This window comes from Triturus cristatus, chromosome 6 (assembly GCF_964204655.1).
Source record: "Triturus cristatus chromosome 6, aTriCri1.1, whole genome shotgun sequence".
Lineage (NCBI taxonomy): Eukaryota > Metazoa > Chordata > Amphibia > Caudata > Salamandridae > Triturus > Triturus cristatus.
The window spans coordinates 884,215,794-884,231,601 of record NC_140589.1 but is presented as its reverse complement, the minus strand read 5'-3'; the positions used below and the strand labels follow the sequence as shown (position 1 = coordinate 884,231,601).

The 15,808-nt window shown below is 45.4% G+C and overlaps 13 non-coding genes across 13 annotated transcripts; 5 read left to right on the top strand and 8 right to left on the bottom strand.

Moving 5' to 3' along the window:
• Window positions 1-302: 302 nt before the first annotated feature.
• Window positions 303-409, bottom strand: LOC146820173 (U6 spliceosomal RNA). Its single transcript, XR_014964556.1, has one exon. It is a non-coding gene; the product is annotated as a U6 spliceosomal RNA (small nuclear RNA).
• A 774-nt stretch (window positions 410-1,183) lies between these two features.
• TRNAR-ACG (transfer RNA arginine (anticodon ACG)) lies at window positions 1,184-1,256 on the top strand. Its single transcript has one exon. It is a non-coding gene; the product is annotated as a tRNA-Arg (tRNA).
• Window positions 1,257-2,265: 1,009 nt separating this feature from the next.
• LOC146820171 (U6 spliceosomal RNA) lies at window positions 2,266-2,372 on the bottom strand. Its single transcript, XR_014964460.1, has one exon. It is a non-coding gene; the product is annotated as a U6 spliceosomal RNA (small nuclear RNA).
• A 782-nt stretch (window positions 2,373-3,154) lies between these two features.
• TRNAR-ACG (transfer RNA arginine (anticodon ACG)) lies at window positions 3,155-3,227 on the top strand. Its single transcript has one exon. It is a non-coding gene; the product is annotated as a tRNA-Arg (tRNA).
• Window positions 3,228-4,226: 999 nt separating this feature from the next.
• Window positions 4,227-4,333, bottom strand: LOC146820169 (U6 spliceosomal RNA). Its single transcript, XR_014965365.1, has one exon. It is a non-coding gene; the product is annotated as a U6 spliceosomal RNA (small nuclear RNA).
• Window positions 4,334-6,200: 1,867 nt separating this feature from the next.
• Window positions 6,201-6,307, bottom strand: LOC146820168 (U6 spliceosomal RNA). Its single transcript, XR_014964554.1, has one exon. It is a non-coding gene; the product is annotated as a U6 spliceosomal RNA (small nuclear RNA).
• A 776-nt stretch (window positions 6,308-7,083) lies between these two features.
• TRNAR-ACG (transfer RNA arginine (anticodon ACG)) lies at window positions 7,084-7,156 on the top strand. Its single transcript has one exon. It is a non-coding gene; the product is annotated as a tRNA-Arg (tRNA).
• A 1,009-nt stretch (window positions 7,157-8,165) lies between these two features.
• Window positions 8,166-8,272, bottom strand: LOC146820166 (U6 spliceosomal RNA). Its single transcript, XR_014964544.1, has one exon. It is a non-coding gene; the product is annotated as a U6 spliceosomal RNA (small nuclear RNA).
• Window positions 8,273-10,128: 1,856 nt separating this feature from the next.
• LOC146820165 (U6 spliceosomal RNA) lies at window positions 10,129-10,235 on the bottom strand. The gene has a single exon (XR_014964459.1). It is a non-coding gene; the product is annotated as a U6 spliceosomal RNA (small nuclear RNA).
• A 778-nt stretch (window positions 10,236-11,013) lies between these two features.
• On the top strand, window positions 11,014-11,086 carry TRNAR-ACG (transfer RNA arginine (anticodon ACG)). Its single transcript has one exon. It is a non-coding gene; the product is annotated as a tRNA-Arg (tRNA).
• A 989-nt stretch (window positions 11,087-12,075) lies between these two features.
• On the bottom strand, window positions 12,076-12,182 carry LOC146820163 (U6 spliceosomal RNA). Its single transcript, XR_014965364.1, has one exon. It is a non-coding gene; the product is annotated as a U6 spliceosomal RNA (small nuclear RNA).
• Window positions 12,183-14,047: 1,865 nt separating this feature from the next.
• LOC146820162 (U6 spliceosomal RNA) lies at window positions 14,048-14,154 on the bottom strand. Its single transcript, XR_014963336.1, has one exon. It is a non-coding gene; the product is annotated as a U6 spliceosomal RNA (small nuclear RNA).
• Window positions 14,155-14,928: 774 nt separating this feature from the next.
• On the top strand, window positions 14,929-15,001 carry TRNAR-ACG (transfer RNA arginine (anticodon ACG)). The gene has a single exon. It is a non-coding gene; the product is annotated as a tRNA-Arg (tRNA).
• The last annotated feature ends 807 nt before the right edge of the window (window positions 15,002-15,808 follow it).

The window sequence follows — 15,808 nt, the reverse complement described above, 5'->3', positions numbered from 1 at the left end:
CTTCTCTTTGTCTTGCTTCCCACAAAGCAACGCATCGCTGGCAGCAGTATAGATTTGGGGGTTGTGAAGAATAATGACAGGGAGGCTGAAGAAGAGAAAGAAAAGTCCCAGAAGTCCTGCAGGCTTCCTTGCTAAATGCAGCTGGACACATAGAGTGCACCTTCTTTACTGCGAGGTAAATACATTAAAAATGTTGAGGAGAGAAAAATTGAAAAATACATATTAGGAGGAAAGCACTGGAACCTGCTTTATTATTTTAATTAGTCTTGAAAACATAGAACATTTCTCTCCTGAAAGCTGGTAAAAATATGGAACGCTTCACGAATTTGCGTGTCATCCTTGCGCAGGGGCCATGCTAATCTTCTCTGTATCGTTCCAATTTTAGTATATGTGCTGCCGAAGCGAGCACACTTCATTGATGAACCTACAATGTTTATAAACTCTCTAAATCTACAGTCTCTAGACATAGGGTGGCCTGGCAGAGATGCTCGGATGGCCTGTAAGCATTCAAATCTGAGCCAATGGGCAAAAATGAATGAAGAGTAACAATCCATTATTCTTCACTGCATTTGTGGTCCAAGACTTCACCAATTGGAAGTATGTAGATTATGCCAGGGTTGCAAAGGCTCATGGTTCAGGCTACAGACAAGGAACATTGTGACATCACGCTGCCTGTGGAACAGTGATATTAGAGGTGAAACAGCTGCACAGTAGGTTAGGTGAAGGGCTCTGAGAGTGGAAAGGTAGCATGCCTGGGTCCCTGGACAAGGTGAGCCTATGACAAGGTGTCTGAATTTTCGCCTGTATTGTAATATTAAACACTTTATTGTTGTACCCGCCTGCTGATAAAGAAGTCCTCAAGATCAGCTCCACACAGACGTGGAACTGATGATGTTAATGCAGACTATTTAAGAAACTGAGGCTGATCTAAAACATTTCCTTGGATCTAGGACCATTTCGCCTGACTTTTAGGTCCTTCCTCCTCCTAAAGTCCTTTGTATAAGTTAGGAACACCTGACAGAACAGAATTTCAGGAGGTCCCTCAGGTGGGTTTACTTGTGTCTTCTGGTTGTGAGCAGTAAACATGGCTAAAAATGTTGATGGAATGGTGTTTTAAAACACACACACACACACACACAATTTCTGGTCCTCTTAAGGACAAAAGTATGGGTGTACCTACATGGGGCCAGTGGCGCAATGGATAACGCGTCTGACTACGGATCAGAAGATTGTAGGTTTGATTCCTATCTGGCTCGAAAGGGTCATAGGTCCCTGTTTTATGGTATTCCTGTGGAATTCTTATTTACCTCAGACTTGTTGTAGGTTCAATATTCTCGAGCACGACTCATCCAGCAGTCGTTCCATGGTAGGGCTGCAGTAATAGGACCACGGCTAGTTAAAAGTTTCCCATTTGCTGATGGATTCTATGTGACGGCCGTCATGTGGTGTGCTGCTTTTGTATTTCAACATGGGTCTCTGAGTCTCTAAACTAGGAAAAAATCTTGTTGAGAAAAGTGTGTGTGAGAGGATCTGTGGGTGCAGGCAGGTGTGTGCACTTGAGTGCTGACCCATTTACATGTGTGAGAGAGACAAGCAAATTGCCTGTGGGATGTAGGCCTACAACTGGAACCAAGCAGCCAGGCATAACCACAGGTAAGGAGAGAGGAAGGCAGTTCATTATTAGAGCAGGATCATGAGCATCTTGCCCTGCTCCCTTCTGCCCCGATCGGCCACGATCGGCCAATACCTCTCTATTAGGGTGGAGGGTGAACATTTCTTGGACCTCAGAAGCTGAGGGATGCAGGCCCAATATGTCCTCCAAGGGCCTAGAGGACCCGGTGCCCAATCATGCCTGGTGTTTTTCAGCTTACCCGACCAATCTGGTTGCAAGGCGGATTTTAACAGTACTGCTGAAAAGGGACTCCCAGACAGCCCTGAGGCCATCATTTGCATAGGCCCTCCCCTTCTCTTTGTCTTGCTTCCCACAAAGCAACGCATCGCTGGCAGCAGTATAGATTTGGGGGTTGTGAAGAATAATGACAGGGAGGCTGAAGAAGAGAAAGAAAAGTCCCAGAAGTCCTGCAGGCTTCCTTGCTAAATGCAGCTGGACACATAGAGTGCACCTTCTTTACTGCGAGGTAAATACATTAAAAATGTTGAGGAGAGAAAAATTGAAAAATACATATTAGGAGGAAAGCACTGGAACCTGCTTTATTATTTCAATTAGTCTTGAAAACATAGAACATTTCTCTCCTGAAAGCTGGTAAAAATATGGAACGCTTCACGAATTTGCGTGTCATCCTTGCGCAGGGGCTATGCTAATCTTCTCTGTATCGTTCCAATTTTAGTATACGTGCTGCCGAAGCGAGCACACTTCATTGATGAACCTACAATGTTTATAAACTCTCTAAATCTACAGTCTCTAGACATAGGGTGGTCTGGCAGAGATGCTCGGATGGCCTGTAAGCATTCAAATCTGAGCCAATGGGCAAAAATGAATGAAGAGTAACAATCCATTATTCTTCACTGCATTTGTGGTCCAAGACTTCACCAATTGGAAGTATGTAGATTATGCCAGGGTTGCAAAGGCTCATGGTTCAGGCTACAGACAAGGAACATTGTGACATCACGCTGCCTGTGGAACAGTGATATTAGAGGTGAAACAGCTGCACAGTAGGTTAGGTGAAGGGCTCTGAGAGTGGAAAGGCAGCATGCCTGGGTCCCTGGACAAGGTGAGCCTATGACAAGGTGTCTGAATTTTCGCCTGTATTGTAATATTAAACACTTTATTGTTGTACCCGCCTGCTGATTAAGAAGTCCTCAAGATCAGCTCCACACAGACGTGGAACTGATGATGTTAATGCAGACTATTTAAGAAACTGAGGCTGATCTAAAACATTTCCTTGGATCTAGGACCATTTCGCCTGACTTTTAGGTCCTTCCTCCTCCTAAAGTCCTTTGTATAAGTTAGGAACACCTGACAGAACAGAATTTCAGGAGGTCCCTCAGGTGGGTTTACTTGTGTCTTCTGGTTGTGAGCAGTAAACATGGCTAAAAAGGTTGATGGAATGGTGTTTTAAAACACACACACACACACACACACACACACAATTTCTGGTCCTCTTAAGGACAAAAGTATGGGTATACCTACATGGGGCCAGTGGCGCAATGGATAACGTGTCTGACTACGGATCAGAAGATTGTAGGTTCGACTCCTATCTGGCTCGAAAGGGTCATAGGTCCCTGTTTTATGGTATTCCTGTGGAATTCTTATTTACCTCAGACTTGTTGTAGGTTCAATATTCTTGAGCACGACTCATCCAGCAGTCGTTCCATGGTAGGGCTGCAGTAATAGGACCACGGCTGGTTAAAAGTTTCCCATTTGCTGCTGGATTCTATGTGAAGGCCGTCATGTGGTGTGCTGCTTTTGTATTTCAACATGGGTCTCTGAGTCTCTAAACTAGGAAAAAATCTTGTTGAGAAAAGTGTGTGTGAGAGGATCTGTGGGTGCAGGCAGGTGTGTGCACTTGAGTGCTGACCCATTTACATGTGTGAGAGAGACAAGCAAATTGCCTGTGGGATGTAGGCCTACAACTGGAACCAAGCAGCCAGGCATAACCACAGGTAAGGAGAGAGGAAGGCAGTTCATTATTAGAGCAGGATCATGAGCATCTTGCCCTGCTCCCTTCTGCCCCGATCGGCCAAGACCTCTCTATTAGGGTGGAGGGTGAACATTTCTTGGACCTCAGAAACTGAGGGATGCAGGCCCAATATGTCCTCCAAGGGCCTAGAGGACCCGGTGCCCAATCATGCCTGGTATTTTTCAGCTTACCAGACCAATCTGGTTGCAAGGCGGATTTTAACAGTACTGCTGAAAAGGGACTCCCAGACAGCCCTGAGGCCATCATTTGCATAGGCCCTCCCCTTCTCTTTGTCTTGCTTCCCACAAAGCAACGCATCGCTGGCAGCAGTTTAGATTTGGGGGTTGTGAAGAATAATGACAGGGAGGCTGAAGAAGAGAAAGAAAAGTCCCAGAAGTCCTGCAGGCTTCCTTGCTAAATGCAGCTGGACACATAGAGTACACCTTCTTTACTGCGAGGTAAATACATTAAAAATGTTGAGGAGAGAAAAATTGAAAAATACATATTAGGAGGAAAGCACTGGAACCTGCTTTATTATTTCAATTAGTCTTGAAAACATAGAACATTTCTCTCCTGAAAGCTGGTAAAAATATGGTACGCTTCACGAATTTGCGTGTCATCCTTGCGCAGGGGCCATGCTAATCTTCTCTGTATCGTTCCAATTTTAGTATATGTGCTGCCGAAGCGAGCACACTTCAGTGATGAACCTACAATGTTTATAAACTCTCTAAATCTACAGTCTCTAGACATAGGGTGGCCTGGCAGAGATGCTCGGATGGCCTGTAAGCATTCAAATCTGAGCCAATGGGCAAAAATGAATGAAGAATAACAATCCATTATTCTTCACTGCATTTGTGGTCCAAGACTTCACCAATTGGAAGTATGTAGATTATGCCAGGGTTGCAAAGGCTCATGGTTCAGGCTACAGACAAGGAACATTGTGACATCACGCTGCCTGTGGAACAGTGATATTAGAGGTGAAACAGCTGCACAGTAGGTTAGGTGAAGGGCTCTGAGAGTGGAAAGGCAGCATGCCTGGGTCCCTGGACAAGGTGAGCCTATGACAAGGTGTCTGAATTTTCGCCTGTATTGTAATATTAAACACTTTATTGTTGTACCCGACTGCTGATTAAGAAGTCCTCAAGATCAGCTCCACACAGACGTGGAACTGATGATGTTAATGCAGACTATTTAAGAAACTGAGGCTGATCTAAAACATTTCCTTGGATCTAGGACCATTTTGCCTGACTTTTAGGTCCTTCCTCCTCCTAAAGTCCTTTGTATAAGTTAGGAACACCTGACAGAACAGAATTTCAGGAGGTCCCTCAGGTGGGTTTACTTGTGTCTTCTGGTTGTGAGCAGTAAACATGGCTAAAAAGGTTGATGGAATGGTGTTTTAAAACACACACACACACACACACACACACACACACAATTTCTGGTCCTCTTAAGGACAAAAGTATGGGTGTACCTACATGGGGCCAGTGGCGCAATGGATAACGCGTCTGACTACGGATCAGACGATTGTAGGTTTGATTCCTATCTGGCTCGAAAGGGTCATAGGTCCCTGTTTATGGTATTCCTGTGGAATTCTTATTTACCTCAGACTTGTTGTAGGTTCAATATTCTCGAGCACGACTCATCCAGCAGTCGTTCCATGGTAGGGCTGCAGTAATAGGACCACGGCTAGTTAAAAGTTTCCCATTTGCTGCTGGATTCTATGTGAAGGCCGTCATGTGGTGTGCTGCTTTTGTATTTCAACATGGGTCTCTGAGTCTCTAAACTAGGAAAAAATCTTGTTGAGAAAAGTGTGTGTGAGAGGATCTGTGGGTGCAGGCAGGTGTGTGCACTTGAGTGCTGACCCATTTACATGTGTGAGAGACACAAGCAAATTGCCTGTGGGATGTAGGCCTACAACTGGAACCAAGCAGCCAGGCATAACCACAGGTAAGGAGAGAGGAAGGCAGTTCATTATTAGAGCAGGATCATGAGCATCTTGCCCTGCTCCCTTCTGCCCCGATCGGCCACGATCGGCCAAGACCTCTCTATTAGGGTGGAGGGTGAACATTTCTTGGACCTCAGAAACTGAGGGATGCAGGCCCAATATGTCCTCCAAGGGCCTAGAGGACCCGGTGCCCAATCATGCCTGGTGTTTTTCGGCTTACCCGACCAATCTGGTTGCAAGGCGGATTTTAACAGTACTGCTGAAAAGGGACTCCCAGACAGCCCTGAGGCCATCATTTGCATAGACCCTCCCCTTCTCTTTGTCTTGCTTCCCACAAAGCAACGCATCGCTGGCAGCAGTATAGATTTGGGGGTTGTGAAGAATAATGACAGGGAGGCTGAAGAAGAGAAAGAAAAGTCCCAGAAGTCCTGCAGGCTTCCTTGCTAAATGCAGCTGGACACATAGAGTGCACCTTCTTTACTGCGAGGTAAATACATTAAAAATGTTGAGGAGAGAAAAATTGAAAAATACATATTAGGAGGAAAGCACTGGAACCTGCTTTATTATTTCAATTAGTCTTGAAAACATAGAACATTTCTCTCCTGAAAGCTGGTAAAAATATGGAACGCTTCACGAATTTGCGTGTCATCCTTGCGCAGGGGCCATGCTAATCTTCTCTGTATCGTTCCAATTTTAGTATATGTGCTGCCGAAGCGAGCACACTTCATTGATGAACCTACAATGTTTATAAACTCTCTAAATCTACAGTCTCTAGACATAGGGTGGCCTGGCAGAGATGCTCGGATGGCCTGTAAGCATTCAAATCTGAGCCAATGGGCAAAAATGAATGAAGAGTAACAATCCATTATTCTTCACTGCATTTGTGGTCCAAGACTTCACCAATTGGAAGTATGTAGATTATGCCAGGGTTGCAAAGGCTCATGGTTCAGGCTACAGACAAGGAACATTGTGACATCACGCTGCCTGTGGAACAGTGATATTAGAGGTGAAACAGCTGCACAGTAGGTTAGGTGAAGGGCTCTGAGAGTGGAAAGGCAGCATGCCTGGGTCCCTGGACAAGGTGAGCCTATGACAAGGTGTCTGAATTTTCGCCTGTATTGTAATATTAAACACTTTATTGTTGTACCCGCCTGCTGATTAAGAAGTCCTCAAGATCAGCTCCACACAGACGTGGAACTGATGATGTTAATGCAGACTATTTAAGAAACTGAGGCTGATCTAAAACATTTCCTTGGATCTAGGACCATTTCGCCTGACTTTTAGGTCCTTCCTCCTCCTAAAGTCCTTTGTATAAGTTAGGAACACCTGACAGAACCGAATTTCAGGAGGTCCCTCAGGTGGGTTTACTTGTGTCTTCTGGTTGTGAGCAGTAAACATGGCTAAAAAGGTTGATGGAATGGTGTTTTAAAACACACACACACACACACACACAATTTCTGGTCCTCTTAAGGACAAAAGTATGGGTGTACCTACATGGGGCCAGTGGCGCAATGGATAACGCGTCTGACCACGGATCAGAAGATTGTAGGTTCGACTCCTATCTGGCTCGAAAGGGTCATAGGTCCCTGTTTTATGGTATTCCTGTGGAATTCTTATTTATCTCAGACTTGTTGTAGGTTCAATATTCTTGAGCACGACTCATCCAGCAGTCGTTCCATGGTAGGGCTGCAGTAATAGGACCACGGCTGGTTAAAAGTTTCCCATTTGCTGCTGGATTCTATGTGAAGGCCGTTATGTGGTGTGCTGCTTTTGTATTTCAACATGGGTCTCTGAGTCTCTAAACTAGGAAAAAATCTTGTTGAGAAAAGTGTGTGTGAGAGGATCTGTGGGTGCAGGCAGGTGTGTGCACTTGAGTGCTGACCCATTTACATGTGTGAGAGAGACAAGCAAATTGCCTGTGGGATGTAGGCCTACAACTGGAACCAAGCAGCCAGGCATAACCACAGGTAAGGAGAGAGGAAGGCAGTTCATTATTAGAGCAGGATCATGAGCATCTTGCCCTGCTCCCTTCTGCCCCGATCGGCCACGATCGGCCAAGACCTCTCTATTAGGGTGGAGGGTGAACATTTCTTGGACCTCAGAAACTGAGGGATGCAGGCCCAATATGTCCTCCAAGGGCCTAGAGGACCCGGTGCCCAATCATGCCTGGTGTTTTTCAGCTTACCCGACCAATCTGGTTGCAAGGCGGATTTTAACAGTACTGCTGAAAAGAGACTCCCAGACAGCCCTGAGGCCATCATTTGCATAGGCCCTCCCCTTCTCTTTGTCTTGCTTCCCACAAAGCAACGCATCGCTGGCAGCAGTATAGATTTGGGGGTTGTGAAGAATAATGACAGGGAGGCTGAAGAAGAGAAAGAAAAGTCCCAGAAGTCCTGCAGGCTTCCTTGCTAAATGCAGCTGGACACATAGAGTGCACCTTCTTTACTGCGAGGTAAATACATTAAAAATGTTGAGGAGAGAAAAATTGAAAAATACATATTAGGAGGAAAGCACTGGAACCTGCTTTATTATTTTAATTAGTCTTGAAAACATAGAACATTTCTCTCCTGAAAGCTGGTAAAAATATGGAACGCTTCACGAATTTGCGTGTCATCCTTGCGCAGGGGCCATGCTAATCTTCTCTGTATCGTTCCAATTTTAGTATATGTGCTGCCGAAGCGAGCACACTTCATTGATGAACCTACAATGTTTATAAACTCTCTAAATCTACAGTCTCTAGACATAGGGTGGCCTGGCAGAGATGCTCGGATGGCCTGTAAGCATTCAAATCTGAGCCAATGGGCAAAAATGAATGAAGAGTAACAATCCATTATTCTTCACTGCATTTGTGGTCCAAGACTTCACCAATTGGAAGTATGTAGATTATGCCAGGGTTGCAAAGGCTCATGGTTCAGGCTACAGACAAGGAACATTGTGACATCACGCTGCCTGTGGAACAGTGATATTAGAGGTGAAACAGCTGCACAGTAGGTTAGGTGAAGGGCTCTGAGAGTGGAAAGGTAGCATGCCTGGGTCCCTGGACAAGGTGAGCCTATGACAAGGTGTCTGAATTTTCGCCTGTATTGTAATATTAAACACTTTATTGTTGTACCCGCCTGCTGATAAAGAAGTCCTCAAGATCAGCTCCACACAGACGTGGAACTGATGATGTTAATGCAGACTATTTAAGAAACTGAGGCTGATCTAAAACATTTCCTTGGATCTAGGACCATTTCGCCTGACTTTTAGGTCCTTCCTCCTCCTAAAGTCCTTTGTATAAGTTAGGAACACCTGACAGAACAGAATTTCAGGAGGTCCCTCAGGTGGGTTTACTTGTGTCTTCTGGTTGTGAGCAGTAAACATGGCTAAAAATGTTGATGGAATGGTGTTTTAAAACACACACACACACACACACAATTTCTGATCCTCTTAAGGACAAAAGTATGGGTGTACCTACATGGGGCCAGTGGTGCAATGGATAACGCGTCTGACTACGGATCAGAAGATTGTAGGTTTGATTCCTATCTGGCTCGAAAGGGTCATAGGTCCCTGTTTTATGGTATTCCTGTGGAATTCTTATTTACCTCAGACTTGTTGTAGGTTCAATATTCTCGAGCACGACTCATCCAGCAGTCGTTCCATGGTAGGGCTGCAGTAATAGGACCACGGCTAGTTAAAAGTTTCCCATTTGCTGATGGATTCTATGTGACGGCCGTCATGTGGTGTGCTGCTTTTGTATTTCAACATGGGTCTCTGAGTCTCTAAACTAGGAAAAAATCTTGTTGAGAAAAGTGTGTGTGAGAGGATCTGTGGGTGCAGGCAGGTGTGTGCACTTGAGTGCTGACCCATTTACATGTGTGAGAGAGACAAGCAAATTGCCTGTGGGATGTAGGCCTACAACTGGAACCAAGCAGCCAGGCATAACCACAGGTAAGGAGAGAGGAAGGCAGTTCATTATTAGAGCAGGATCATGAGCATCTTGCCCTGCTCCCTTCTGCCCCGATCGGCCACGATCGGCCAATACCTCTCTATTAGGGTGGAGGGTGAACATTTCTTGGACCTCAGAAGCTGAGGGATGCAGGCCCAATATGTCCTCCAAGGGCCTAGAGGACCCGGTGCCCAATCATGCCTGGTGTTTTTCAGCTTACCCGACCAATCTGGTTGCAAGGCGGATTTTAACAGTACTGCTGAAAAGGGACTCCCAGACAGCCCTGAGGCCATCATTTGCATAGGCCCTCCCCTTCTCTTTGTCTTGCTTCCCACAAAGCAACGCATCGCTGGCAGCAGTATAGATTTGGGGGTTGTGAAGAATAATGACAGGGAGGCTGAAGAAGAGAAAGAAAAGTCCCAGAAGTCCTGCAGGCTTCCTTGCTAAATGCAGCTGGACACATAGAGTGCACCTTCTTTACTGCGAGGTAAATACATTAAAAATGTTGAGGAGAGAAAAATTGAAAAATACATATTAGGAGGAAAGCACTGGAACCTGCTTTATTATTTCAATTAGTCTTGAAAACATAGAACATTTCTCTCCTGAAAGCTGGTAAAAATATGGAACGCTTCACGAATTTGCGTGTCATCCTTGCGCAGGGGCTATGCTAATCTTCTCTGTATCGTTCCAATTTTAGTATACGTGCTGCCGAAGCGAGCACACTTCATTGATGAACCTACAATGTTTATAAACTCTCTAAATCTACAGTCTCTAGACATAGGGTGGCCTGGCAGAGATGCTCGGATGGCCTGTAAGCATTCAAATCTGAGCCAATGGGCAAAAATGAATGAAGAGTAACAATCCATTATTCTTCACTGCATTTGTGGTCCAAGACTTCACCAATTGGAAGTATGTAGATTATGCCAGGGTTGCAAAGGCTCATGGTTCAGGCTACAGACAAGGAACATTGTGACATCACGCTGCCTGTGGAACAGTGATATTAGAGGTGAAACAGCTGCACAGTAGGTTAGGTGAAGGGCTCTGAGAGTGGAAAGGCAGCATGCCTGGGTCCCTGGACAAGGTGAGCCTATGACAAGGTGTCTGAATTTTCGCCTGTATTGTAATATTAAACACTTTATTGTTGTACCCGCCTGCTGATTAAGAAGTCCTCAAGATCAGCTCCACACAGACGTGGAACTGATGATGTTAATGCAGACTATTTAAGAAACTGAGGCTGATCTAAAACATTTCCTTGGATCTAGGACCATTTCGCCTGACTTTTAGGTCCTTCCTCCTCCTAAAGTCCTTTGTATAAGTTAGGAACACCTGACAGAACAGAATTTCAGGAGGTCCCTCAGGTGGGTTTACTTGTGTCTTCTGGTTGTGAGCAGTAAACATGGCTAAAAAGGTTGATGGAATGGTGTTTTAAAACACACACACACACACACACACACAATTTCTGGTCCTCTTAAGGACAAAAGTATGGGTGTACCTACATGGGGCCAGTGGCGCAATGGATAACGTGTCTGACTACGGATCAGAAGATTGTAGGTTCGACTCCTATCTGGCTCGAAAGGGTCATAGGTCCCTGTTTTATGGTATTCCTGTGGAATTCTTATTTACCTCAGACTTGTTGTAGGTTCAATATTCTTGAGCACGACTCATCCAGCAGTCGTTCCATGGTAGGGCTGCAGTAATAGGACCACGGCTGGTTAAAAGTTTCCCATTTGCTGCTGGATTCTATGTGAAGGCCGTCATGTGGTGTGCTGCTTTTGTATTTCAACATGGGTCTCTGAGTCTCTAAACTAGGAAAAAATCTTGTTGAGAAAAGTGTGTGTGAGAGGATCTGTGGGTGCAGGCAGGTGTGTGCACTTGAGTGCTGACCCATTTACATGTGTGAGAGAGACAAGCAAATTGCCTGTGGGATGTAGGCCTACAACTGGAACCAAGCAGCCAGGCATAACCACAGGTAAGGAGAGAGGAAGGCAGTTCATTATTAGAGCAGGATCATGAGCATCTTGCCCTGCTCCCTTCTGCCCCGACCTCTCTATTAGGGTGGAGGGTGAACATTTCTTGGACCTCAGAAACTGAGGGATGCAGGCCCAATATGTCCTCCAAGGGCCTAGAGGACCCGGTGCCCAATCATGCCTGGTATTTTTCAGCTTACCAGACCAATCTGGTTGCAAGGCGGATTTTAACAGTACTGCTGAAAAGGGACTCCCAGACAGCCCTGAGGCCATCATTTGCATAGGCCCTCCCCTTCTCTTTGTCTTGCTTCCCACAAAGCAACGCATCGCTGGCAGCAGTATAGATTTGGGGGTTGTGAAGAATAATGACAGGGAGGCTGAAGAAGAGAAAGAAAAGTCCCAGAAGTCCTGCAGGCTTCCTTGCTAAATGCAGCTGGACACATAGAGTACACCTTCTTTACTGCGAGGTAAATACATTAAAAATGTTGAGGAGAGAAAAATTGAAAAATACATATTAGGAGGAAAGCACTGGAACCTGCTTTATTATTTCAATTAGTCTTGAAAACATAGAACATTTCTCTCCTGAAAGCTGGTAAAAATATGGTACGCTTCACGAATTTGCGTGTCATCCTTGCGCAGGGGCCATGCTAATCTTCTCTGTATCGTTCCAATTTTAGTATATGTGCTGCCGAAGCGAGCACACTTCAGTGATGAACCTACAATGTTTATAAACTCTCTAAATCTACAGTCTCTAGACATAGGGTGGCCTGGCAGAGATGCTCGGATGGCCTGTAAGCATTCAAATCTGAGCCAATGGGCAAAAATGAATGAAGAGTAACAATCCATTATTCTTCACTGCATTTGTGGTCCAAGACTTCACCAATTGGAAGTATGTAGATTATGCCAGGGTTGCAAAGGCTCATGGTTCAGGCTACAGACAAGGAACATTGTGACATCACGCTGCCTGTGGAACAGTGATATTAGAGGTGAAACAGCTGCACAGTAGGTTAGGTGAAGGGCTCTGAGAGTGGAAAGGCAGCATGCCTGGGTCCCTGGACAAGGTGAGCCTATGACAAGGTGTCTGAATTTTCGCCTGTATTGTAATATTAAACACTTTATTGTTGTACCCGCCTGCTGATTAAGAAGTCCTCAAGATCAGCTCCACACAGACGTGGAACTGATGATGTTAATGCAGACTATTTAAGAAACTGAGGCTGATCTAAAACATTTCCTTGGATCTAGGACCATTTCGCCTGACTTTTAGGTCCTTCCTCCTCCTAAAGTCCTTTGTATAAGTTAGGAACACCTGACAGAACAGAATTTCAGGAGGTCCCTCAGGTGGGTTTACTTGTGTCTTCTGGTTGTGAGCAGTAAACATGGCTAAAAAGGTTGATGGAATGGTGTTTTAAAACACACACACACACACACACACACACACACACACACACACAATTTCTGGTCCTCTTAAGGACAAAAGTATGGGTGTACCTACATGGGGCCAGTGGTGCAATGGATAACGCGTCTGACTACGGATCAGACGATTGTAGGTTTGATTCCTATCTGGCTCGAAAGGGTCATAGGTCCCTGTTTATGGTATTCCTGTGGAATTCTTATTTACCTCAGACTTGTTGTAGGTTCAATATTCTCGAGCACGACTCATCCAGCAGTCGTTCCATGGTAGGGCTGCAGTAATAGGACCACGGCTAGTTAAAAGTTTCCCATTTGCTGCTGGATTCTATGTGAAGGCCGTCATGTGGTGTGCTGCTTTTGTATTTCAACATGGGTCTCTGAGTCTCTAAACTAGGAAAAAATCTTGTTGAGAAAAGTGTGTGTGAGAGGATCTGTGGGTGCAGGCAGGTGTGTGCACTTGAGTGCTGACCCATTTACATGTGTGAGAGAGACAAGCAAATTGCCTGTGGGATGTAGGCCTACAACTGGAACCAAGCAGCCAGGCATAACCACAGGTAAGGAGAGAGGAAGGCAGTTCATTATTAGAGCAGGATCATGAGCATCTTGCCCTGCTCCCTTCTGCCCCGATCGGCCACTACCTCTCTATTAGGGTGGAGGGTGAACATTTCTTGGACCTCAGAAACTGAGGGATGCAGGCCCAATATGTCCTCCAAGGGCCTAGAGGACCCGGTGCCCAATCATGCCTGGTGTTTTTCAGCTTACCCGACCAATCTGGTTGCAAGGCGGATTTTAACAGTACTGCTGAAAAGGGACTCCCAGACAGCCCTGAGGCCATCATTTGCATAGGCCCTCCCCTTCTCTTTGTCTTGCTTCCCACAAAGCAACGCATCGCTGGCAGCAGTATAGATTTGGGGGTTGTGAAGAATAATGACAGGGAGGCTGAAGAAGAGAAAGAAAAGTCCCAGAAGTCCTGCAGGCTTCCTTGCTAAATGCAGCTGGACACATAGAGTGCACCTTCTTTACTGCGAGGTAAATACATTAAAAATGTTGAGGAGAGAAAAATTGAAAAATACATATTAGGAGGAAAGCACTGGAACCTGCTTTATTATTTTAATTAGTCTTGAAAACATAGAACATTTCTCTCCTGAAAGCTGGTAAAAATATGGAACGCTTCACGAATTTGCGTGTCATCCTTGCGCAGGGGCCATGCTAATCTTCTCTGTATCGTTCCAATTTTAGTATATGTGCTGCCTAAGCGAGCACACTTCATTGATGAACCTACAATGTTTATAAACTCTCTAAATCTACAGTCTCTAGACATAGGGTGGCCTGGCAGAGATGCTCGGATGGCCTGTAAGCATTCAAATCTGAGCCAATGGGCAAAAATGAATGAAGAGTAACAATCCATTATTCTTCACTGCATTTGTGGTCCAAGACTTCACCAATTGGAAGTATGTAGATTATGCCAGGGTTGCAAAGGCTCATGGTTCAGGCTACAGACAAGGAACATTGTGACATCACGCTGCCTGTGGAACAGTGATATTAGAGGTGAAACAGCTGCACAGTAGGTTAGGTGAAGGGCTCTGAGAGTGGAAAGGTAGCATGCCTGGGTCCCTGGACAAGGTGAGCCTATGACAAGGTGTCTGAATTTTCGCCTGTATTGTAATATTAAACACTTTATTGTTGTACCCGCCTGCTGATAAAGAAGTCCTCAAGATCAGCTCCACACAGACGTGGAACTGATGATGTTAATGCAGACTATTTAAGAAACTGAGGCTGATCTAAAACATTTCCTTGGATCTAGGACCATTTCGCCTGACTTTTAGGTCCTTCCTCCTCCTAAAGTCCTTTCTATAAGTTAGGAACACCTGACAGAACAGAATTTCAGGAGGTCCCTCAGGTGGGTTTACTTGTGTCTTCTGGTTGTGAGCAGTAAACATGGCTAAAAATGTTGATGGAATGGTGTTTTAAAACACACACACACACACACACAATTTCTGGTCCTCTTAAGGACAAAAGTATGGGTGTACCTACATGGGGCCAGTGGCGCAATGGATAACGCGTCTGACTACGGATCAGAAGATTGTAGGTTTGATTCCTATCTGGCTCGAAAGGGTCATAGGTCCCTGTTTTATGGTATTCCTGTGGAATTCTTATTTACCTCAGACTTGTTGTAGGTTCAATATTCTCGAGCACGACTCATCCAGCAGTCGTTCCATGGTAGGGCTGCAGTAATAGGACCACGGCTAGTTAAAAGTTTCCCATTTGCTGATGGATTCTATGTGACGGCCGTCATGTGGTGTGCTGCTTTTGTATTTCAACATGGGTCTCTGAGTCTCTAAACTAGGAAAAAATCTTGTTGAGAAAAGTGTGTGTGAGAGGATCTGTGGGTGCAGGCAGGTGTGTGCACTTGAGTGCTGACCCATTTACATGTGTGAGAGAGACAAGCAAATTGCCTGTGGGATGTAGGCCTACAACTGGAACCAAGCAGCCAGGCATAACCACAGGTAAGGAGAGAGGAAGGCAGTTCATTATTAGAGCAGGATCATGAGCATCTTGCCCTGCTCCCTTCTGCCCCGATCGGCCAAGACCTCTCTATTAGGGTGGAGGGTGAACATTTCTTGGACCTCAGAAACTGAGGGATGCAGGCCCAATATGTCCTCCAAGGGCCTAGAGGACCCGGTGCCCAATCATGCCTGGTATTTTTCAGCTTACCAGACCAATCTGGTTGCAAGGCGGATTTTAACAGTACTGCTGAAAAGGGACTCCCAGACAGCCCTGAGGCCATCATTTGCATAGGCCCTCCCCTTCTCTTTGTCTTGCTTCCCACAAAGCAACGCATCGCTGGCAGCAGTATAGATTTGGGGGTTGTGAAGAATAATGACAGGGAGGCTGAAGAAGAGAAAGAAAAGTCCCA